Source organism: Pinus tabuliformis, chromosome 7 (assembly GCF_031772625.1).
Source record: "Pinus tabuliformis cultivar Carrire ecotype Pingquan chromosome 7, CPIR1, whole genome shotgun sequence".
NCBI lineage: Eukaryota > Viridiplantae > Streptophyta > Pinopsida > Pinales > Pinaceae > Pinus > Pinus tabuliformis.
Window position 1 is genome coordinate 982,803,922 of NC_142293.1, and position 26,191 is coordinate 982,830,112.

At 33.8% G+C, this 26,191-nt stretch overlaps 1 pseudogene; it reads right to left on the reverse strand.

Annotated features, from left to right (window-relative positions):
- Positions 1-1,002: 1,002 nt before the first annotated feature.
- Positions 1,003-26,191, reverse strand: part of LOC149250899 (ubiquitin-conjugating enzyme E2 22-like) — a 99,962-nt pseudogene continuing 74,773 nt past the window's right edge.

Below are 26,191 nucleotides of genomic sequence, written 5' to 3' on the forward strand. Positions count from 1 at the left end.
ATGGATATCCAACAAGAGCCACGTGGTGGAAATGTCACTTCTTTTTTGTATAAATGTATTTTTTGCATCTAGGTTTGTGACATACAAAAAGTTGTTCTAAATTTTTAATATGAAAGGGGAGAAATTTCATGCCTGACCATCAACCTATAGGTAACTTTGGAGACCCAAAAAAATTTGCAAAACTTGTGATGTACAATCAAGAATAATAGCATACTTGTGATCCTATATGTCACACAGTGTTATGTTCAAATATATAGCCAAAACCTTAACAACTTGAGCAATACATACTAGCTTTGGTTCTCTATGAATCAAATCAGATGAAAAAAATAACAACAGATAAAATTGATTGTGAATTTGAGGAAGAAAATCTTTTTAAATTTGAGAACAACCCACTTTTGATATCAAGTTTAAACATCCTGGTCTAATTAGTGATTATGTTTTATAATTGGAGTAGGTTCTAAGACCAAGCCTTTCAATCCTCTTAATACACATCAAAACCACATAAATGAAAAAAAGCATTATTCAACTAAACACTAATTGTTCTGAAAGGACTAAATTTCAACATTCCCAAAGAAACTCAATATTTCAGGTTGATTCAATGTTTCCATTATGGGTCTGGTTGTTCAAAGTAACAACTTAACACCAACGAAACTACTATTTCGAAAACTACATACAATCATTGAAAATTACATACCATACTAGATTTACATGGAAAAAATCTCATAAAAGAATGAAAAAATACAAAAGTATTTAAGTTGGTTCTAAAAATAATAAATATACATACCAACAGATAAATTTGTAGCAATTTCCGTTAACTATGTCTCAGGTTCCTAATTTTGGGCTCCCAAAAATTCTGAGACAAAACCTTTTCGGCTTCTAAATACATTAGACTCAATCCAGCCTCAAAGGATCAATGCATTTTAATTTCATGGAATATATTAGCTCACCTTTGTAACATGACCAGTTAAAAGACTCAAATAACCGATAAGAAGGGCTAAATTTCTATGATCTTTTAAGACTTTTCTTCCTTACATTGAGATTTTTCTTATCAACATGCACTTTGGTAGAAGATAGATCCTTTTTCTTATGAACTGTTAATGCACCAACTCCTATAGATTCTATTGAAGTGACATTTATGCTTAGATATTGAATATTATTCTCCTTAGATTTGTTGTGCATGGTACAAGTAGGGTATGAGAGATCACAAGGGTATTTTTTGGGCATTCATTTAAAGCAGTAGCCTCTGAAATTGCCACTGTACTCTTCAATTTGGGCTTCAAAGCATGAATTCTTGTATAGAGTCTACAAAATAAACCCATACCAATATATGTTATTTGTAACATAAGCACATTGTACTCTTGGAAACAAATATTTAGAAGGAAGAGAAATAAATTAGGTTATATAGTTAACTAGGCACACATGTTTGTTTGCATTTTTTATGATACCCTTTTTAGAAGAGTTGACTAGATCCACAACATGTCTCAGAAGTTTACATATTACATATTACTAATATTAATACTGGAATATGAAGATTCGTGTAGACAATTACCAAAGGCACACTTGCATAAGAAGACCCATGTAGATGATTACCAAAGGCAAACTCACATAAGAAGATCTAGGTAAACAACTACCAAAGGCATATGTGCAAATATAGGTGTGGGTGTGTGGATCTGGGCCCATTAAGAACCTCTCACACTATTATTTATGTTATTGATAAATAAAAAATTGTCACAAGGAAAACATGTGAATGAGGCTAAAGGCTAGAAAATCCAGTTAACAAGCCTAAGCTAGAAGCTATGGGATACAAGTGAAAACAAGAAAGAAGACCCTAAGAAACGGTGACCCATGAGTGTTAACCCTAGAAAAGGGAGATTTGCTACTTAGCATTAGATAGTGCAGGAAAATATAGATGGAGATGCAGTAGAATACAACCAGTGAATAAGCTAATAAATCTAATGTGTATACAAAACATAAAAGAATGAAATTAAAGGAAAATGTGAAGAATTTCCCAACCCTGCTCACTAGGGGAAATGTTAGTAGAAACTATACTTAAGGCATGGTAAACTTTACACGGGGAAATGTCCAAAATTATGTGAATAACTACAAAATTGAGATTTGAAGATCAATACTCATTTCCTGTGACAGAGGTATGTTCAAATTTTCAGTTATTTACGAGTACTCCAATCACTTTGTTAATATTGAATTTAATATCATTATACTCTTTTCTCAAATGATGAAGAGAAATATTAGGGTTAACCATATATATCCCAAAATTATATGAATAAAATGTAATCATGTAAATACTTTCCAGATATAGATGAAAAAATATAACATACTTGACATGCTTTTCATATGCTTCATAGTGTTCCATGAGCATATTCCGAGCCTATTCATCCAAAGAATACTTCGGGAATGGTTCTATAGTCAGGCATCTTATGACCTACAATAGTAATCCAAAATTTAGAAAGGGAAAGAAATTGTTATTGTTTATGGAAAAAATCATGTACTCTAGTCCTTGTAACTAAGATCCAAGAATGTATACACACTGCATGAATGTCCATTCTAGTTTAATGTTGCAGAGTTGATAAAAAGAGGAGATCAGAAAATAATACAAGCTGTGTTAATTATGCAACAAATAACAATAAAAAATATTCCAACAAATTTCTTCTTCTTCACATGAAGTCCAGTCATTTCTCACTATGTCGTGTGCATAGATCGTTTCAAATGTAACATTTTGAATACATTTTTAAATTTTACTTCTAAATACTAGAACCACAAATAGTTCATCCCTAGGTTTCTTGGTCAATTAATTATAGAAAGTTAAAAATGGCCACTAAAAAATGATCCACAAGTTGAGAAAAATCCATTGAGTTTTGTGCTCATGTGCAGCATTGGTTTTCAAATATCATTTAAGAAGTATGAAACAAGTGCAAATCCTTTAGCTCACATGTATCGAAGAAATTCCATTCAAATAGCTTATGTGCATCTTTAATTTCAAAATATATTTTAAGAAAAAAATATGCAACAAGAACAATTGTGTCCAGCCAAATGTAACACACTACAATGCTTAACAAACATTATGATAAATAAGCTAAATTAGTAATTGGATGAACACATACAAGAAGAACATGTCACAGTCCAAAGGTTGTATTCCAATCCTTCATCAGAGTGTTGACACATATCTCTCCATTTCTTGCAATATTAGGGTGGAATATTTTTGTGACAAAATACCCTGCAGTCCAAGGCAATGATTACAATTGAAATACATAAAAGTTTATTTCTCATTTTTTAGAAGACATGCATCTCCCTTATATACTTGAAGATTTAGATAAGCAGTAAGAAGAAAAATAAAAATAATGTCCTATAGGAAACTAAAAATGTAAAGTAAACATAATATCCATTTAAGAGAATGTAAATGGGATGAAGCATCATTATAAGGATAAAAAATTACCTCTAGGAGGAGAGTTTAGAAAATCAAGAGTTAGAACCAGTTTCATTTTAAAAACATCAAATTCATATGGAGTGCCAGCTACTAGAAAAAGCATCAATAAATGTAAATATAGCTCATGTTCCAAAAATATAGTATTAACCATGAAAAAAAAATGAATTTAGATGCTTTAGTAAATGCAATATGAAAAAATGATCCCTTTCTTAAGCATACAAAATACAAATATGTTACATTGTTCTGGATTATTCTTTTAGAATGTACCTGGTCCTTCAATGTCCGAAATTGTCATTGAAAAGTTGTCATCATTCACCACCACTTTTATACCTACATGAGGTGATTCATTAAGACTCTTCAAATCCTTTTCAATTTAAATTATCACCCTGGGTGGTAGGTTCTTATTTTCTCCTATAACACAAGATATATATGTATTTATGTATGAATATCCACTTCAAAATGGAAAGCATCACAAAATTTTATGCCTGACAGAAACCATATTAACTGATCATGAGCAACTCGAAATAAAACAACCTACATGCAATGTTCACCACTATCTAGGATGTCAGGGTTTTACATTCTGTAAATTCAAGACTAATCAGAACTCTTCACCTTTAATTCTAACATTAAGGAGATGAAAGGAAAAGGGACTTTCTTACAGTGTTGAAGAAACAAAAATATGCCAAAAATATATGTATTGGTAAAGACAACATAAACATTCACAATATACCAATCACTGATAGCTATTTATGTATAGGAAAATGGAAATAGAAAGCACAACAAGCACTAGTAAGAGATGAAAGGCCCCAACTATTTATTGATGTAAGGTTTTTACTTTTGAAAGGAAAAGGGACTTCCTTGCAGTAAAAAATAAACAAATTTATGCCAAAAATCTATGCATGAGGAGAAAAAGGGATAGAAACATTCATAATATGCCAATTTAGTTGTAGGAAAACCTCTACTAGAGATAATTGAGTATCTATAATGAGCTAAAAGGCCCCATCATCCATCAGCAGGGTCAATATTTCTACCATGTCCCACTGATAAAATTTCCTGAAATTCAACTTATAGCAATGGTTGAAAACATGCACTTGTTGATTTGGTATATGGAACCTCCCTATCTAGCAAGTAAGATGGAATTTCACAACTCTCATTTACCTTGAAGGCTTGAGAATGAAAACTTCATTAAGGAATGTGGAAAGAAAAAAGAACAGATAACATAGTCAAGGAATAAAGACCACTGGCCATGACAAGATAAAGGGGCCACATATTCATTTCTCTCCACATTGAACAATTATATCAGGGTGCAAAATGTGCACAATAATAACATAATTTCATGTATTATGACTTGTCACATTGATTGTGAGTTTCCACCTACTGATCTTGGAAGAAAAATAAAACTATAATCTTGCAGGTAAAATCAATTACAACAATTATTTATTAACTTTAAGGTTTCAGCATGAAAGATTCTTCACTAAAGAATATGGAACCAGGAAGCACTAAGAGAAACAAAAAACACAATCAAATGCAACTCGATTATAACAAAATAATTTTCCACCTTGAAAACATAAGGCATACTTTCCTTACCATGAAATCAGAAGCAAAACAATTTATTACAACACATATAATGCTTGTCGAAATTTTTGAAAACCCAAAAATTGGTTTTCCACATATTTGGTTGTCATTTTTACAACAAAAGTACTCTTCTCAGGTTCTCTCTGTCTTCAACTGTATGTACCAGTAGGTGATAAAAAATTGTCCAAAATTGTATCATCATTCACATACATGATCTCTTTCGAGCAGTTGATCTTGCAATCACACTTGATTTTCGATGTAAGGGAATATCTACATATTTTAGAATATATGGCAGAAATTTGTCAAATTTTGAGTCCATGCCCCCAAATAATGACAATCATATAGTCATCTAGTTAATTCATTTCTCCTCTGTTGTTATGTTTTGTTAGCAGAACCATCACTTAATGCCAACATAATCAGGAAATCTAGAACTACCAATTTTCTCATAGGGTTAGTTTCAGTGACACAGTCACAGGGATCTGCAATGTCTTTTGAAGGAATGAATCCAGAAAATTTGAACTCATGTGTACAACTTAACAAAGTGGGTGCAAGGAAGAGCTTTGAGCCTACGACCACCTAGTTAATGCAGGTGATGATTTCACAAGAGTCGAAACCATGACCTTATAGAAAACCCCAAAATAGAACCAATTAAAATTTAAAAGAAATACAATAAGTTGTGCATTCTTCTACTTGTCAGAAATCTAAAGAAAGATAAACTGAATTTATACAAGCACGGATTGTCTTTCTCGAATTTCTCCATCAATGTAAATTTACATTTGTTCATACGAATAATTGACAATACCAGTAATTCACATACTTTAAAAAGCCCTGAACACAAATTTCATAGCACATATTTACAAAGCCCTTAGAGATATGACCCACAAAAGGTATTAGGAATAAATCTCTCTTGTAGACACAAATTCACTAGATCAAATTCTAAATTAAGCAACAATCCAAAAAATCCCTCATCTACCGAATTGAATTCTAAAAGCCTCAATCAACAAAATTAACCAATTCCATGACATAAAATCCTATCCCACGTGAAACCAAGGCAAAAATGACACAAATAGAGTTGATTCAAAGTGTGACAACTTAACCAAACCCCATACCTAAACACCTTGCGAGATGCAAAACAAGATTCATCGGATCCATTGTAGCTTTCACTATGATTGTTTCTGTTGCTTCCACATGCTCCACTAACTGTAAAAAACACCCAAAAAGAACACCATTGTCGACAAGGTGAATCTTTTAATACCTTTCATGGAAGTCAGATCACATTCAAATCAATTAGAGACATTTCAATCATTGTTGCATCATTAACCTATAAACATTGGCCCGTCAATTAATTAGACCTCAAATAATAAAATCCTTTAGCAATGGCATCAAAATAGGTTTCCATGTGGGTGTGCACCAATTTTTTATAATTGATTACATAGTGGTTGTTCCAACATCACCAACAAAATATTTAGCATATGCTACAACATTTGACATGATAGAGATAAATACATCACTAACTGCGTAAATATGTGGCATAATTGATTGATAAAAAAAAATCATGTTCTATGGGAAAGGACAAATGAATAAAACACAAGGTTTTAAACTACCTGTCCATCTACTAAAAGCATATTTTTTGTGGAATTGGTAGGATTCTACCCCTCCAGACCAAAGATTATCTATGCCATTTCTTGGATCCTCATTGTACCTTTCATAGAAGAGCCCCCATCGAGGATCTTTGCAATCTAGGTCGTGTAAAAAAAAACACTCTAAGAAATCCAATGTTTACTCTCATTTTGAATAAACATTTATCAAGCACACTCAATGCAAGAGTCTTACATCAACTTAAGTGTATTCTCAGGTAAAATATAATTTAGTGGTCATGAATTTATAAGATTGAAGTAGGACATGGAAGTATGCTAGTGCCTAACTAAAGATAAGGCAAAGTGTTCAGTGTTATTAAACTGGATCATTTTACTTTTTCTTCAGGCCCTTGATCTCTCCCATGATATTTTTTTTTCCTCAACACTGGCTGGAGACTCCCAATCTTTTGAATATGAAGATTACTATCAAATTTATATTTTTTCATAGAAAAAATTGGTGAATGTCACAGTTTCAAAATTCTTAGATGGATTTTCCATAGCAATAGTGGAACATATGACAACTGAGTACACAACAAAAAAATACAGTTAATGCTTCCCGACATGAAAGTTTCTAAAAACTGTCACTCCCACTCTTGCTTCCTACTTCCAAGTAGCCTTGGGCCAAAGATATAGAAAAAATTTCAATTACAATACCTGATATGGATTGAATTATGAAGCTTACCTATGCAACTATTAAGGAGTTCAACTATCAAATGCCTGAGGTTTTACAACCTCTCGATGTAAAAATGTATCTATATCAAGGTCAATATGTCCATGGACCTCAAAAAATATGTTCTTATTCTTGATAAAATGTTCCACCAGCCAATGCAATATAATAATCTACCCAATACATGCTTTAGGTTCCAGGCCCTTGACCACAATATTTGGAAACATTCCTTTCTATCCAAACCAGGCAACTAGAAACCCTAAGCTCCTTGTGTTCAACCAACCACTCAAAATCTTTGTAAAGGAATGTTGAACACATGTGGGAAGAAATAATTCATAGCATAATAAGGCCTCATCTAGCTAGAAATGTCCATATTCTTAGCCACCATCAAGTTTGCACATGTCATCAGTAGGCTATAAACCTCTTAGAAACAAAACAAAGATCGAACATGGTCTTCTCAAAGACCTTCCTTAACAAATGTAAACAAGAGGTCTTGCTCAAGTCACGCACTCTTTAATTTGTATACCTCACAAGATCCCAAGGAGGCCTTAAAAAACCCAAATATTCCCAGCTTGTATGACTATTTCACTCATTTCTTAAGCAACAGGTTCTAACTCATTTGATGGCCTAGAAAGCATAATAAAATGAAGACAACATCATGGAATATCGACGGGCTAATGGAGCACTAAAAATATACTATGGCTAGAAGAATAGGGCACTTGTTTTGAGAGTTGAATTTTTTTACTTATAAGATGTGAAGATAAATGCTTCCAACATGAAGGTTGTTTTAAATTATATTTATATGAACTATGGTTCTTGGTTTTTTATATGTATATGAAAAGGGGGATCTTTGAAAAGATTGTTTAGCTATAAAATAACATAGATTAGCTTTATATGAGGAGAACACTTGAAGGGCTAAGGAAATGGTGGAACTGGTCAACTATGACATTTGTGGTCCATTGAGGTGACTATAAATATTTGGTGCAATGTACTTTTTTCTCTTTGTAGATGTTTCCTCTAGGAAGATGTGGGTTTACTTTCTTAAATTAAGTCAGATGCATATGTTGAATTTAAGAATATTAAGATAGAAGAAAAGAAAGCAAGTAAATTATAAATATCATTTAGTCTGAGAGTCAATGTTAATTCCACTCTAATGAATTTGTCAATTTTGTAAGGAGGAAGGTATCCAAAGACTTGTTTCTGCAACATATACACCTCAACAAATTAGGGTTGTGAGAAGGAAAAAATAGGATGATCGTTGGGATGTTGCGAAGTTCAAAACAAGTACTGAGTGAAAGGAGTGCACACTGCAATGTACCAGATCAAGAGGAATCCTACCAAATGTAGGATGGAATGTCACACCAATGGAAGCTTAGTGCACAAGAAAACTGCATGGTTGAACCTTGAAATATTTTTACTCCAGTATCATATGTTCTAATCTAATTCTCTATGATGAAATGTCAACTTAGATCCAAAATTCACCAAATTGTTGTTTGTTGAATAGAATGAAAAATTAAAGTCCTATAGCTTGTCATATATTACGTATAAGTTATAACAAGGTGATTATTTCCCACCCAAGAGGATAACCACTAGGAGAAATGTTTTCTCCTAAATTACAACTAATAGCCAACAACCCTAATATGCTTAATCTCCTCCTTTTTTCCCGTCAGAGAAACTGCAGAACGTGAACCAATCTGCATTTGGGCACCAAAATTTTCTAATGAAAACCATCCCTCTGTGTTGAATCCTCCCACCTAGATTATGGGTAGCTTCTTCATTTCCTAAGACATGAACCCAACACTTTCTTGCTAGTCCCAATATCATTTATTTTTATAGGAATAACACCTAAATCATCTGCTAATGATCTTGTTCGCCAATTTCTCTTACAGTACAGAGTTGTACCCCTTATACCCAATTGACATTTCTTGCTTGCATGCTTTTTCCTCCTAGGTAAGAGTAGTCACTTTCAAGAAACTAAATCACTAACATAAATTTCATCAAGTTCATATCTAGTTGCCAAATTGTGCAAAAAAATCTTATAAATATAACTTAGCCAATTATTGTGAAAATAATCAAATCCTGTGCAAACCACTCAAAAATTTGCATTAGTCATAACTTTCACGAAACTAAATCACTCGCATAAATTTCATCAAGTTCATATCCTCTTGACAAATTGTGTAGAACTCCCAATTCATGCAAATAATATAGTTTTTCCATATCATCCACACCCCCAGCAAATTCTTCAGTGTTTTTAGGGTGTGCATTTGAAACATCCACAAACACATTTAAAGGAGAAAATGTTATCATTTTCAACCCAAAAAGGTGCAATTAATGAGATAATTCACATGAGGTGATCCCTTGTCCCTTGGTCCACTTAATCAACCTACTTCAAACTCTCGAGATTTTTAACCTATTGTTATAAGCAGTGATCAAGAGGAAGGTAGTCACATCTCATAGGTAGAGGACCACAAAGGTGAATATTATTTGGATCTCTTTTCTCTTTTTAAAATCCTCTATGTCAAGCAATTCTAAAATTCATGTTACTTGTGAGATTTCTATGATTTATACAGCTCTAGATTTGCAGTTAGAAGAAGTTTATGACTTGATTAATCTATTTGTTGAAGTTGTAAAATATGATCAAACTAGTGATTTAGATGGTTTCCATCCAGACAATAGTGTTCTTTCTTATTCAATTGATAGTAGTTGTCCACATGAAATTTGCGATCTAACTAAATTCTCCAAATGTAGTTATCCAATTTTTCAAATTTTCAAAACTTCTAAGACTTTATGCTTCTGTAAGTCATAAGCTTATAGAAAGTAACCCTATCATGCCTAGGATCTATGGGCTTCCTAAGATTCATAAGGAAGGGGCCCCTCTTAGACCTATTTTCAATACCATAGGTGGGCCTACTTATCTCCTCGCTAAGTATTTAGCTAAGAAGCTTAAACCCTTAGTAGGTAAGTCTAGTTCCTTTGTTAAAGATTCTTTCTCTTTTGTTAATGAGTTGAAAGAAATTGAATTTGATCCTGATGATTTTATGGTAAGTTTTGATATAGTTTCTCTTTACACGAACATCCTGATTAAAGAAGCTATTGAAGTTATCAATCACATTATGGATCTTGATTCTGCTAAGCTTGTTGAGATTTGCCTTACCTTGACCTTCTTTAGTTTTGATGGTGAGTTCTATAAGAAAACGTTTGGAGTAGCGTTGGGTTCTCCCCTCTCTCTTGTGGTTTCCAACCTCTTTAGCTTCTTCTCGCTTTAAACCAAAATGTGGAAAAGATTCGTTGATGATACCTTCAACTTATGGCCCCATGGTAGGGAAAATCTAGTTTCTTTGTTTGAACATCTTAATAACCAATCCGATTCCATTAAATTCACCATGGATTGTGAGGTTAATGGATGCTTGCCCTTTCTTGATGTTCTCATTTCAAGAAAGGATGATGGTTCTTTCTCCCACCAGGTTTTTCGAAAGAAAACCCATACCGAGTAGTATCTTCATGCTAATTCTCATCACTTTCCAACCTAGAAACTAGGTGTTCTCAATACCTTAGCTACTAGGATTATTCGGGTTTCGGATGAAAACCATCTGATGGGTGAGAAAAACCATCTCTTCAATGTCTTCAAGAAGAATGGTTATAGCAAGTTGCAAGGTTTCAAAGCCTTTTTAAAAGCTAGTCGGGGACCTAATCCTAAAAAAGAGGTTAGGGTGGACTCTAATGTTCAGCTTCCCTTTATCCAAGGGACGACTGACAAAATTGCTATAATTCTTAAAAATCAAAAGAACCACTCCACCTTTAGACCTTTTAAAACCATTCATAGATCTTTAAGATCTATCAAAGACCCTATTGATCCCAAATGCATGAAAGGTGTTTATTTAATCCCATGTTCATGTGGAACCCCCTACATAGGTGAGACTGGTCATTCCATTTCACAAAGGATTCAGGAGCACGCAGCAGACCTTAAGCATTGTAGGACCTGCTCATCTACTCTAGCCGAACATGCTGAATTAACGAAGCACCATATTTTCTTAGAGGATTCTAAGGTCCTCGCGAGGGTTGATTATTTCCATCACCAAAAATTAAGAGAAGCCATTGAAATTGAAAAGAGGAAAAAAACTCTTAATAGGGATGATGGATGGAAGTTAAACAACTCGTGGATCCCTTCTCTTTGTTCTCTCCCCGGTTTTTTTTTTTTTTTTTTTTTTATTCCTTTATTTATTTGTAATTTATAAATATATTTATCTAGTTATTCCTTTATTTATTTGAAATTTATAAATATATTTTTATGTCTTTAATTATTATTATTATTACTACTACTACTACTACTACTATTATTTAATCTATCAATTTATCTAGTTATTCTTTTTTGTATTTCAAATTTATAAATATATTTTTGTCTTGATTTTTTATTATTATTCTTTTAACAAAAATTAAAGTCTAATTAAATTAATTAATGAGTTTATTTATATATATATATATATATATATATATATATATATATATATATATATATATATATATATATATATATATATATATATATATATATATATATATATATATATAAGTATGTATGTATGTATGTATGTATGTATGTATGTATGTATATGTATATGTATATGTATATGTATATGTATATGCAAATACAAATACAAATACATATACATATACATATACATATAGTTAGAATATTCTTTTAAAGTTTAAAAATTTATAATAAAATAGACTAAAATAAAATCAAAATTATTTGATTTGACTTTGATCCTGTAACATTCACTTGTTTTATTTAACCATTGGAATTTATTGTTTCATCTCTGAGATCTATAAATTTATGTGAGTTAATCTTCCCCCTCATTCTAGTCTTGATGATGAACCTTGATTTAGGTTTGAAACGCGTCGACCCTTTGTTCTCAGTGTGATTTTTCCGGAAGATATGAACAATATATCATGAATCATAGAAGCAAAAAGTCTGAGAGATAATTCCTTTTTGTTTATAATGATATAATTGTCACAGTAGTCAATTGCTAAAAACCTAGTTATAAACTATTATGCAAGTGTTATGTCAATTAGGTTTAGCTTGCTTGGTTAAGAGAAAAAATTGATATCCTACCAACCCAAATTCAAATCCTTCTTGTGACATGTTTTAGGTTCATGGGCCAATTAGGTCTGGTAAGGTACCTTCTATCTTTCTCACATAAATTCTTGTGAGAGTGAGATGAGATGTTTCCAAACAAAGGAAAGTAGAGGTGAGAATAAATGCAAATACCTCCAAAGATACTCACAGAAATTCAATAAGACAAATCATATATTCATAAATTCAATTCATTCTAAATTTATATAGTAAATGTTAATGAGTTGTAACATCGTGCACTGTAAAATAGATAACTCATTCTAGTCTTTTGGCAAGGTAATTCATCTAATGAGGACTAGTTACAGGATAATTAGGAATGTCAACATCTTTAATTGGTACAAAAGTGTAGTACATTGGTAATGTGTATTGTTGGAACATAAATTTCATAAGTTTCTCCACAAATCCAATCGGTAAAGGAAATACATTACATCATTATAGAAGATCTTTAATACAAAAGACAAAACAAACAAGTTGATAAATAGTAACATTGTCTTACTATTTTCCATTAGTGGTTTGAATTTTAGCTTTCTATCGATTGATCTCTAGAACTTCTCCAAAGATCCAGACCTCTTCATAATATTGCACCCATGTATGAGAACCTACAGTGATGTTAATGGGAGCCTCCTACATTGAGCCAAAACATGCCAATGTCAATTATGAATGAATGACTTAGAATACCTCATTTAAGATAATTCAAAACAAATCCTTAACTAACATGCTTGTAACTTGTTAACCATGCATTGAAGTCCAGTGACAACAGTCTCTAGCTAAGTCCTATAAAGATTATTTGACAATTGCAAAGGGAGTGTGATATCAATAAGGGATATTATTGAGTTTATATTCGACGATGAAAACTTCTCCAAAAAAATTATGTCCATAATTTCCTTCCAATTATAGTCATAACAATGTAGTTAAGATTAATTCAAGACATTTTTCCATTCAAAATTTGCACCTAAATAGGAGGACTTTATCACTATAAAGATGGTTATGTGGGATTATTTTTAGACAAAAGACCTTCAAAATTGTTTTTGTCAAACTTCTCTAAACGCAAACGTACTATTTTGATTAGAGTAATATAGACAAAGTTTCTTATATATGAAACAAGATATTGCCATGTTTCTGCACATTTTCATGTTCGATCAAGTTGTATATAACATATTGAAAGAGGGGAAAACTATGAAAGTTTGAGGGACCTTAACTGAATGGCCTACTAAAGAAATCTAGAAATTAAAATAAGAAATGCAACATAATGCATGTGTTGACCGTTTTCTTTCCTAAATGGATGAATCTTAACCATTTTTGTACAAATTTTATCTAAATTTGACCTGGCTGATTAAATTCATTGGTTCTTGAGATTAAGTGAATTTTGCATTTTTTTTCATATATAAAATGAAAAGTTGCATAAACTAGTTATATCAGTTTGTCAACTACACCCCTCAGTCTAAGGAAGTACAATAACTAGAAACAAATCAAATCTGTAAGAAATCAAGCTTTTGGCCTTGGTTATCCAAGAAATCAAATCTCCTCCTGCCCTTTCAAAGCTGCAAAAAAAAACAGCTTGACCAACCCATAACCACAGTCCAATGGTTCGTCAAACTTCAGTTGAAAAAATACCTACAAATGGAAACATTGAAGGAAGAGTGTGGATCCTTCACTTGCCTTGTAGCTACTCTTGCTATTCAAACATAGAATATTTTAGGAAATACATTGGAGGGATACCCTATAGACTAGAATTTGCAGAGGATGAGCATGTAACAAAAGCATAAAAGAAGTGGAGGTCCATACCTTGACTATATTTTTTTCAAAATGTCAATTATCAGTGGTTCAGTGACTCTATAAATAAATAAAAACACAAATGTTATTAGCTGGCATGCACAACTTCAAAAATATTGTACAAACTTTGGGGAAAAACAAGAGAAAGGAAGCAACCACTAGGATTTATTGGGTTCATTCTTTGTGGAAATCCCCATGGCATCCTTAGAGAGGGATGCAAGCACCTCCCAACACTGTTGCACATTCGTAGTAGAATCTAGAAACTCCAAACCAAAAAACCTTGACCAAAAACAGAGCTACAAAGAAGCCATCTTCTAGGTTAAAGAGTCTTAGTGGATTCTTGCCCAAAATTATAGAGAATACATGTTTTGTTACAACCTTAAAGGAGATTGGTGTAAGATACCAATCAGGAAATTCTCCAAAGGGTCAAGGATTTTATGAGTTTAATAGCTCTCTCCAGTGATGAATTTTTCCAAGCACAAACATATTATTGTAGGTTTATTAAATTAATTTGGTACTGAATATAAACATACAGTGACTAGCTAGCCTCATACCACTGAATGATATTTTATACCATAATCAGGAAATTGACAAGATTCACTGATAAAATTTTATAGCAATTGATGAACTGGAAATAACATGGTCTTCACATTTAACAAAGCTTGAGATACTTACTAGAGGACAAAAATAAACCTAGTCAAATATTGTCATGACACTTCAACTCAAAGATTTATTTTGTAGCGTGTATATATATATATATATATTAGTAGAGAATATTTAATGTCTTCATTCCTTCCACTACTTCGATTTGCTAATCATCAATGGATGACTGGTACCAATCTTATTTTCTTCTGTCATGGATGCAATACACTTTAGTTCAATTCCAAGACTTCCAAGAATACATTTGTCATTCTTCTTATGATGACAATGGTATGCGATGCAAATTTCCATCAATGCTTGTATGGTCTCGGTACTGGGTATTATGGAAACTTTGAATGCAAGCACAATAGGTATTGGAAAGTATGACAGGGGCATCATGAACTCCTACAATGCTCCTCTACCCCTCAAATAGATTTTCACCGAAATAGTCATCGGTGAGGAGAAAGTGATTCATCTCAAAATTGAATACATCAAGCCCTGAAAGGCGTACTTCGGGAATTTGGTATACCTCCACCTCTATGAAACGCATCCTGCAACTCTTGAATGTGTTATCGTTTTGTGATTTTGAAGATTGGAAAGACAAAGATACAAGAGATACATCAAACTACTTAGGATTCTAGGATCTAGCCCTCCTAGACTCAGAGAGGACTCTCTCTGTATATTTATGATTTAGCTTTATTTCCAATGTTTTAATGTGTTAGGCTAGATGTAATAATGAAAGAGATTTATTACTTGATTTCTTGGTTGTTTGTTTGTTTGGTTGGGATAGGTCATATCTGAATCCTTTCTATTGGGCTATGGAGTCAAAGGCTGGGTGGTAACATCAATTTTCCAGATCATTTGCAAGGCAAGCTAATTATATTTACTGGATCTAATAGTAGAATGATAAATGAGATGACAAAATAATGATATCAGTAATGATTAAAAAGCAATTAGTTATTTCTTAATCATACATCAAAGGAAAACATTTAGATTATAAACACAGATAGAAATAAGGTGCTCCAACAACATATCTTAATCTAGAATTTCTGCTTTACAATAAGACTTAATGATGCACAATGAATAAACAACAATACATTCAATCACAGAAAGGAAGACATCACCAGGTTAACATAGTTCAAGTATCTCGCAAACGGTCCTTTTATTGATGCTCCAACTCAAAATTACAATGCTCCAAAAAGAACAAATAGTTCAAATGACTTAGGTCCAACCCCTAATACTTCCAATGCATGAAGTATTTAAAAAAAACCTACAAAGATTGCCTTATACACTTGGAAATTTGTTATTAATTACGCTGAAATAAAATTGACTATTGTAACCACGAAGTGGCCATGATGATAAAACTGGGACATCTAATCATCTTTTTTAGGGATGTTGTTGCTGAGAAATCAATTTTGTTGTAGTGGATCTGCTAACATGGCTGGTGTTGACTCAAATCTACGTTGTCACTTCAATCATCCTTGTTTTTCTCCTCTTGATAATCACACAGGTCACTCCATGCTTCTTCATCTGGAATCTTCATTTTAATTAACCTCCTGTATATTTCATCAGCTTCAATGTATTTTGAAAAATTAGGTTTTACCACAAAGGCATGTTTCAGCTCATGCTCAATCTAAATCAGATTGTTGATAGCTTCCAACAATGCTTTTCCTGTTATGTTGCCTTTAATATTAGAGAGATTCACAACATCCAAGGCTATGCCTTGGAGCCTCTTGAGATAATCTTCTCTGGGCATGCATTTTTTATTGATAACAAACAAAGAAGGGAGACCTTTCTAGGTTAAAGGCTCAATTCTATTAAAAAACATGTTCATTGTTAGCTCCAAACTCTGACATTTTTCTTCTAGTTGTACATTCAGGTTCTTCTTAGTTAACACCTTTTTCACCTGAAGAATAGTTTATGTTATGTCTGCTACTCCAAACTCTTCTAGCTCATACATGTTCCTTGAATTGAGAAATTTGATTATCCTGTTGGTTGTTGCTGGCATGTCTCCCAACTCTAGATTAGTAGTTGAAATAACTTCTTTAGCTTTTTCAACTAACTCCTTCTATTCAAATATAATTTGTATGTTGGGCCAAATTTCATTCATGCCATTGATGATGTTGTTCCAAATGATCTCTTTCACCCTTCCTAGAGTGTTACCAATGGATGATTCTTTTTTAGATTTTTACAACCTTTCAATTAAGGTTCGTGCCCTCTGCGTCTCTACTAGGTGGTCACTTACAGCTTTTTTGATTTGGTCCTGTAGAACACTGACTTGGGTTTCTAATCTCTTGATTTATTCACTCTGAAGATTCATGCCTTCCATGGACCTAGCTAGTTGTTATGTACTGCATCATGTCCTTGTAGCAGCAATTGCTGAAGTGGCTATAGGAATTGTTGTAAGAGGAAGATCCTCCACAGTGGTGTTGGCCATTTGTGTTGTCTTTTCATTCTCTTGCATCATTTTCTCCATCTCTGCTTCCATTTTTTGAATTTGGAGAGATTTCTCTATTATTAACTTCATCATTTCCTCCTTTTGACTCTTTTTTTTCTCTATCTCTTTGGTCAAGGGATCACGTGTAGTGGGCATTTTGAGCTACTTCTTCATAGCTTCCATATCCATCTCCTTTTTCTTAATTATCTCTTTTGTTGCTCTTACATATGAGGGATCATACCCAATTATTACTATTAAGTCTTCCAAAGACTTAATTTTGTTGTCCTTTGACCGAGATGAAATATTTTCCATCTTTAGTTGATATTGGGCATTTGAGAAGACCACCTGGATTTTAAACATACTCATGGAAGTACTTGTTAGAGTAGAGGAAATCATTTCACATGTTTGCATTTCCAGTTGATCAATAGGATGAACATTCTTGACATCAAACTCAAAAGAGGTATGTTTGTAATCTACTAGATTTTTAGGTTCTGTTGTTTGTGTTTCCAAGAATGCCATATGTATTTTTCCATTTTTTGAATCAAAGGCTAAGAGAATTATGCCTTGAGAAGTTTCACTCTATTTCCCAAATTGAGCATAAGTGCTCTTTTTTAATATCTCATTCCTAATTTTAATATCCCTGAAAGCACCAAAGACGGTCTCCTCCTTTTCTCCAGTTACATTGTAGATGTGGAATCTTGAAGAGTCTGTTGTCTTTCTGAAACTGGAGTGGCAGGAAGAGATTGACCTCTAGTTGGGGATGAATCAGGAATATCAATGAGATTGATCACTGTTTTTGGTGGTGATTCCTTGCTTATATCCATGTGTATTCTAGCGCTTTTCCTAAATTTTAATTTGAATTCTCTCGTAGAAGTATCATTCCCTGCTGACTGATCTTCTCTTGGCCTTTTCCCAGTTGCTCCCTCTTCTTGTTCCTTGCTTTGTGTGATATTTATTTTGTCCTTTGTCTTTCCTGCTATCTTGGGGTCTGTGCACTTGAAGAAGAAATTACTTGTTCCTCAACCTCTTGTAGTGTGTCAGGCATCCACTTAATTGGGTTCATAAATTTCTTTATTTTAGGCCTATTAGTGTGAATCTAGGGTGTTGACTTTTTCTCTACCATTGTCTTAGAGATGATGCCCCATGGGTCATAGGATGAAGTAAAACTGTGGGTGAATTTCATTTCCTTCAATCTCTTGTCTGTATTCCTCACCTTCTGCCCTACTGTTGCAAATGAAAGGACCAATCTGAGATTCGATCCTAAATTGCGATTTCTTCTTTTCTACTACAAAATGTTTTTCATCTGCATTGAACATTTGTTTGATATATTCAAGTGCAATTATCCTCATGGGGATGAACTTTGGCATCTTGTAAGGGGCCAACTCACATCCATATACTCTTAGTTAAGTATAATTTTGGTACAAGTACCAATATCCTATTCTTGCTTGATCTGTCAATTGCATGATCCTTTTTGTTTCTTCACTGATTCTGGGTTTAGCAATCCCACTGAGGAGGCTCATAGCTGGATGAACAAACATTTCCACAAATGTCTTGTAGGTGAAGTTCTTTTGATCCTTCATCACTAAGGTGGTCCAGAAAATAACAGATTGGGCTTCACCTTCTTCATTCAACTTGGTCATTGTAAACTGAAACTTGTCTGCCTGAAAATAAACAAACATATATACGAGAACTAAGGAGTACTAAAACACTTCCTTTGTGATGAAATTTACAAATTTCTCATGGATGGCATCTGCTAGAAATTGACTGAAATTAAATAGGACAGAGGGATTTTATTTTGCTGATAATATGGATAGGAAACCTATAATAATTTCATCAAGCCACTGATCTGAATAATATCCTAATAAATAAGAAAAAGTAGTGACTATGTGTCTGGTTCTATTAGCGAAAATAGAGGAGGAATAAGGAGGATTATTCCTTGGCAGTGGGGTTTGCTCAGTCATAAAGAGTTCTAAGGTTTTGGCTCTTTTGGTAAAGTCTAGCCTCTGATACATCTCACTGAGGATATCATGGGAAAAGGGAGTGGTTCCTTCAATGATAGGAGCCTACATCATTTGCATAATAGACTTGGCATCAATGGTAAACAATATGTGTCATGTTGGGGCCATCACTACCCTTTGTTGTGGGTTATAGCATAAGTGGAATTTCCTAATTAATTCTGGGTAGCTATGGGTTTTAGGAAAGATATAGAAGGGTAAATTAGTGTCCCAGAGCCCTATGTCATCCACTCCATCTACGAATTTATCCTCCCACCAGCAGTAGATGTCAAATAAATCAAACTCTGAGAGTGTCTCATGTATTTTGAAGTCTCTGTCTGCAAGGGGTATGTGATCCAAATCCAGTGGTGGGTGCACCATTGGATTAAACACCTCATGTTCTTTCTTCTTTGGTGGCATGGTTGTCTTCTGCAAAAATCCTTTAAACCTATGCTGTGTCGAATTTGCAATTGAACTGCAATAGAAAGGGATGAAAAGAAATGGGAATTTAGAGAGGGAAAAAGAAAAGGGAATGAACAAGAAGTGGGATTCAAGAAGGGGAAAGTTGGATCAATGCAGAAAATGAGGCCTTCTGCAACTGTATTGTTGTATCAATGTGCTCACTGCTTTCTCTTTGTATTCCTGTATGAGTTTTTGAATTGCACTTGTAAGTAGATAGAGCACATTAGAATTTGTAAATGGAGTGAAATGGTGCATTTGTAGTTTTATTGTACTCTTGTTGGATTGGCCTAAAGTGGCGCATCTCCATTGGCTAATGGTCCAACCAAGTGAATTTTCAACGGTGGGAATGGAGGTGATAGGAGAATGGGATGGAATGGCATCGTGAGGTGGCAGGATTGGTGAATGGCCACAACGGTAACGTGGGAGGTGGTTTAGTGAAGGCAGAAACCACTTTTTGAGGGACCCTGGGAGCGGTAAGCAAAACGAGTGGGGGGGGGGTGTGAAATCCCAAGAGTGTGACACGTCAGTGGTTTGAAACCATCGATTTCGTAGAACCCCCCCCCCCCCCCCCCCCCCCCAATATTAATGTTTGGAGGTTGGGGGGGTCAAAAGTGATATGGGTCATCAGATCATATGGTGGGCATGGATATTCGATGAGAGGTGAGGGGTGGGTTATGTTTGATGTGACGGGTACGTGAGTGGTGGGGTAGGAGAATTAATAGGGGGTGGAATATTGAATATAGGGGTATAGAATAAGGTTAGGGAAAATAACATAATACCCCTTTTTAATTTCCTTTCCCGACATTAGGAAAAAACATTGAGATATGTCATAAAACTTTAAAGAACTTTTCATGTCTTTTTCCCTTTGTGATTTTTCTCAACCTACCTACCTTTATCTTTCTAATCTAACATTTTTTCTTTCTTTTTGCATTTGCAAGGTGCATTTGGATTTGCAGACCCTTACACTTTTTATTTTTATTTCTAACCTACTCTATCACTTATTTCTCCCATTGGTCTAGATTGAACAGTTGAACCAATTTCATTTCTACCTAACTACTGATTTTCCAAGCTTAAATTAATTGGAAAACCTTTATTTTCTACCCTGTCAACAGAAATTTTCTACATTCTATGGAAATGTTTAGCAGCTCATTAGTAGAAATTTTCCAGCAAGAACATTAAACATTAATATTAGCCTAGAAGAATTTCAAAAGACACAATTGATAAAGATGCTACAAAAACATCCCTCTGCATATGCATGGGAATATCCTGATATGAATGGAATTGATCCTAACATATGTATGCATAACATTTATATTCAACAAAATTTCAAACCAGTTAGACAACCTCAAAGAGGAATGAATCCCAATATGAGAGAAGTTGTTAAGGAGTAATTATAAAAGTTACTTAATGTGAATTTCATTTATCTGATATCATATAGCTAATGGATTTCACATTAAGTGATTTTTCCAAAGAAGAATAAAAAATGGAGAGTGTGCATTGAATATAGTGAACTTAATAAGGCTACTTTAAAAGGTATTTTTCTACTACCCTTCTTATATCAAATACTAGATACTTTAGCAGGGAAGAAATAGTTTTCATTTCTTGATGGTTTCAGTGGACATTTCCAAATCAAATTGGCACTAGAAATTCAAGAAGAAACAACCTTTACATCTCGATGGGGTAAATATGCTTATAGGGTAGTTCCTTTTGGGTTATGTAATGCACCTACAACATTTCAAAGAGAAGTATTAGGTATCTTTTCTAACATAATTCATGATTGTATAAGTTTACATGGATGATTTCACTGTCTATGGAAATACTTTTGAAGAAGCCCTTGAAAATCTAGAAAAAGTTCTCATTAGGTGTAAGGAAGAAAATATTTAATTAATTCATGAGAAATCTTTTATGATGTTTAATGAAGGAATTGTTTTAGGCCACCATATTTTAGGTGATGGAATTAAGGTGGATACATCCAAAGTCAAAATAATTTCTGAAATTTCAGTTCCTACTTGTCAAAGAGATGTTAGAAGCTTTCCTGGTTTTACGGGATATTATAGAAGATTCAGAGAAAACTTCACAAAAATAACCTCTCCATTTTTAAACTTCTTACAAAAGATTATGGTTTTGTTTGAAATTATGACTGCCAGAATGCATTTGAATCATTGAAGCAAAAAATCACTGAATCACCAATCTTAAGAGGACCTAATTAGTCTTTTTCTTTTCATATTTCCACTGATACTCTGGATACAACTGTAGGAGTTGTATTGGGACAAAAATATCTAACTCCTTATGCTATTTATTACACAAGTAAAAATTTGACTCCTGCGGAGTTAAATTACATCATAACAAAAAATGAGTTTTTAGCTGTTGTGCATGCCATTAATAATTTTCGACACCATATCACTAGTTATGAAACTTTCATTCATATATATCATTTTTCTATTAGATATTTAATGAATAAACCAATTAAAAATGATAGGATTACTATATGGTTGTTGTTATAGGAATTCAATATTACTATTTTGGACAGGCCAATAAAAGACATCACAGTTGCTAATTTCCTTTCTAGAATGTAGAATGATAATAATGATACTCTTGTAAATGATAATTTTCTTGATGAATATCTTTATTCAATGTCTACTCAAGCTCCTTTGTTTGCATATATTGCTAACTATTTGGATACAGGAAAGATGCCCCCATAATTATCAGCTACAGAAAAGCATAAAGTTACCAAATCTAGTGCACCTTACTCTTGGATAGAGGGAAAATTGTATCGAACTGGACCTAACTTAATCATCCAAAGAAGTGTTCGAGAAGATGAAGTACCAGATATATTGAAAGCTTCCCATGATGAACCATGTGGAGGAAAATTTTCCAATAAAATAACTTTTGGAAATAATATTGAGAGGGGGGTGAATCAGTATTATCAGATTAATAATTTTTTATTTCCCAAACACATTTATATATGCTACTTCTGTGGAGTGAACTAGTTTGTACACACTACTATGATTAGTGAAACCACCGTGTACCCAAATAACTTGTGATTTATTTAATTTATCATGTGTTGATCTATAACCATTGCATCAACAACTTATTAAACGGTGTAGTAAAAGAATAGAGTAACTATCACACATAAGTAACACACATGAGCACCAAGATTTAAGGTGGAAATCAAATGTGGGTGAAAATCACCTGTTGTCGTCATCTATGTCTTCTTTTAATAATAATAAAATATTTTAGAATCTTGTACTAGTCTAGACTCATACCAATATGCAAGAACCCACCTGCAAAAGGCTACCACCTTCTCTTGTTTTCCGGCTTCTACTGGAAGGGAGCTACAACCCCCTAGCTCTTGTACTAGCCAATGTGTTTACTAATACGTAGGCATCGGCCTATATAAGGCTACAACCTTCTCTCTTCCTCCAGGGACCATGTTTCATAAATTTTTAGACTGGATTCTCCTGGTTCACAACAATACACATGAAGGCTTCATTTCATCAAATTTTCATGCTCGACCCATCATAAACTTTGAAAGTCAAACTGCATCAACCAATAATCAGTTAATCTGAACAATCAGATAACTGTACCAAAAACATTGTGCTGAACCCAGAAATCTGCATAATCATTCAGAACCAGCTGCAACCTCAAAAATCATGCATCAGAATGTATATGCTACTTTACTGAACCCCTGCATGTATACGATACTTCCTTTAATCAAACCTGCATATACCTTTAAAACTACTAAAACATAAAACTTTTGAATCAAGTCTGTACCACCCAACAATATATTGAACATCTACTATCAATTTAAAGAGCCTTACACTAGCAGTAGTAGAGATTACCCTTCTCACTTATACAATCAATCAATTAGATATAAAACTCCTCATGCATTTAGTCTTACATTCAGATCTAAGAAGACTTCATTGGCAGACAATAGTAAAACAACAGTATTTCTCAAATAGACCAGTCATCTCTGAACAACATAGTTTCCTTTTGCATATGCTACTTGGATGAGCTGAACCAACGTGTATATGCTACTTCACCAAAGTGAACTAGCATATAGATCTGCAAATATTAACTCATAATTTTGCTGCTATTTCGGACTTCAGACCAGATCATGACATCCAAAGAATAAAATAAGTGTACACATTTAGATCTGGCCCAACCAATATCAGATCATTCAATGATAAGCCATTTCAGGTCTCATGATCCTGATCCAACATTGAATTTAAGGTTCACAAAATATTTCAGATCAAATCACCAACATAGCCCCTGCAACATAAAATATACTTCAGATAGATGTATTTCTTGCAAACCCTTTTCACTTGCACACATTGGCCTTATGATCTTCTCCTCTTTATATAGCTTTAGGATTTTCTCAATGCCTCAGCCAAAACCACTTAGGACCAGTGGTATTCTTGGGTGGAATCAAATAGTTGTTACTCCACTAAATATTGTGGGTTAATACCATGGTATTGACCCCTTGTATTCTCTACTCTTGAAATTCCTTGATTGTCCAACATGTATGCACGTTTCCTCTTGTGGGAGTGCATGTATACGTATACGCGTGTTTTTTTTTGTTGACTTGCCTGTATATGATTTTTTGACTAAGTGGACCTGCATATACACCTTAAAATGATTTTCACCATCTTTTACCTTCAACTTCTTCATTCTGATTAGTAGACTTTAGTTCCATATTCCTATTCTTCTATATTAATGCCTTGTTACATCTGAATGAATTTGTTACACTTTGGGTTTCCTTTCATCAAAACTGAATCGACTTGTGAGTGAGTTTATATCAGGGACAATGTTATCTCCTAGATTGACCTCAGGCTGAAGGGAGGTAATTCTAGGGTAACCACAAACCACGCTTAACCTGGTAGCTAGCGCTACAAGGTCGGGAGAGGGCTCTCGTTTGATGAATCTCAGTTGGAATGAATGGATTAGGTAAATATTTTAGGCTAGGTATAGTAGTTCAAAATGTTTTGATTGAATTTTATTGGTTTTTGCTGCATCAGATGGAGCTGGGTAATTTGGGTCTAGGAAATTAGGTCAAAATGCAGGGTGTTCTATGGGGAAATGTAGGTATAGGCTTTAGCACTTGAAATTAAGTGAAGTGAGGTGCCTAAAACTGGTGAGGAGCTGAGGAGGGCATGTGACAATCATGGGTCCTTCTCAAACAGCAGAAAACATAGAATACTGAAAGAATTCCCAAGGTAGAGCATTGTAAACAATGGATTCTACCTATCTATCTTGATGTCATTCAATTAGAAGTAGTGAAATAGATGATGGAATACATAAAATATGTGAAAAACTAATAACAAAAGAATAAACTATGATAAAACACCATGCCACAGGGATCCCATAAAAATAGCTACAACTCCTATTAATTTCCTTGCCAAACTTCTTACAATGATGTACAATATAGTTCAGAGCATCCAAGTAAATCCAACCTTTGCTAATGACAAATAAAATATATAATATAGACATCTAAACTACTCATCTTGACCTTCAAGGACCGAATTCATGAGAAGAGGGGCTGTTTCAACCATTTCCCAACAAAGAACTGGAATATAGGCAATCAAACAACCTGCCTCTAAAAGAGCAGAAACAGCTTCATTTGCCTCAAAACCACCTCTAACTAATGAATCTACCCTATAAAACTATTTTACCATTACATTTACATGCCATGTCATCAATTACATCAGTGAAATCATCCATGAAAAGTGATAAATCAAATTCACAATCCAAACAAGCAAAATTTAGTTCCCTCAACAAAATGGCCCTAAGCATAGCGCCATTGGCCAGAATCATAATGCTACTTTCAAGTCACCTTTGGAGGCCTTCCTGGCATCCAAATTGAGCCCATGATAGCTCATTGGAACGGCCTTAAAGTCTAGTTTTTGGAACACCTAGAATGTTTGAATTTGGAGGTCATTATCCCCCTCCAAACGTGAATCTCCCAAGACTTCTTTTGTGTGTCCAAAAAGAGGTAGAAAGGTCATTATTTGGTAGTTTTTGGACCTTTTGGTGAACCAGATCTACTCCAAAACTTTTGAAAAATTCTAGGGTGCATGTTCTCATCATTCGGAATCCAAAAATGTCAACCTTTTCTCCAATGGATGCCTCATGAAAAAGCGCAACGCAGGTGGCACTACGCTTCTTGACTAATTTTCTGTGTTAAGAATTTCAAATTTTCAAAAATGCAAAAAATCCTCAAGATTTGCCCAAATTTGGCATGGAGCACCACCATCAAGTGCTTTGGTTGGAAAACGAGGCTTCAACCAACATCTTCAACCTATCTTGCTCTTTCTTGCCCTCTAAGGCTCTCCTCAACCTAGCTTTTAACTTCCTGATCCTCACATTACAAATTTTGTTACAAGCCATGTAATGGTATGTCATGTGTCAGAGCATTTTCTTATCCCTATTGG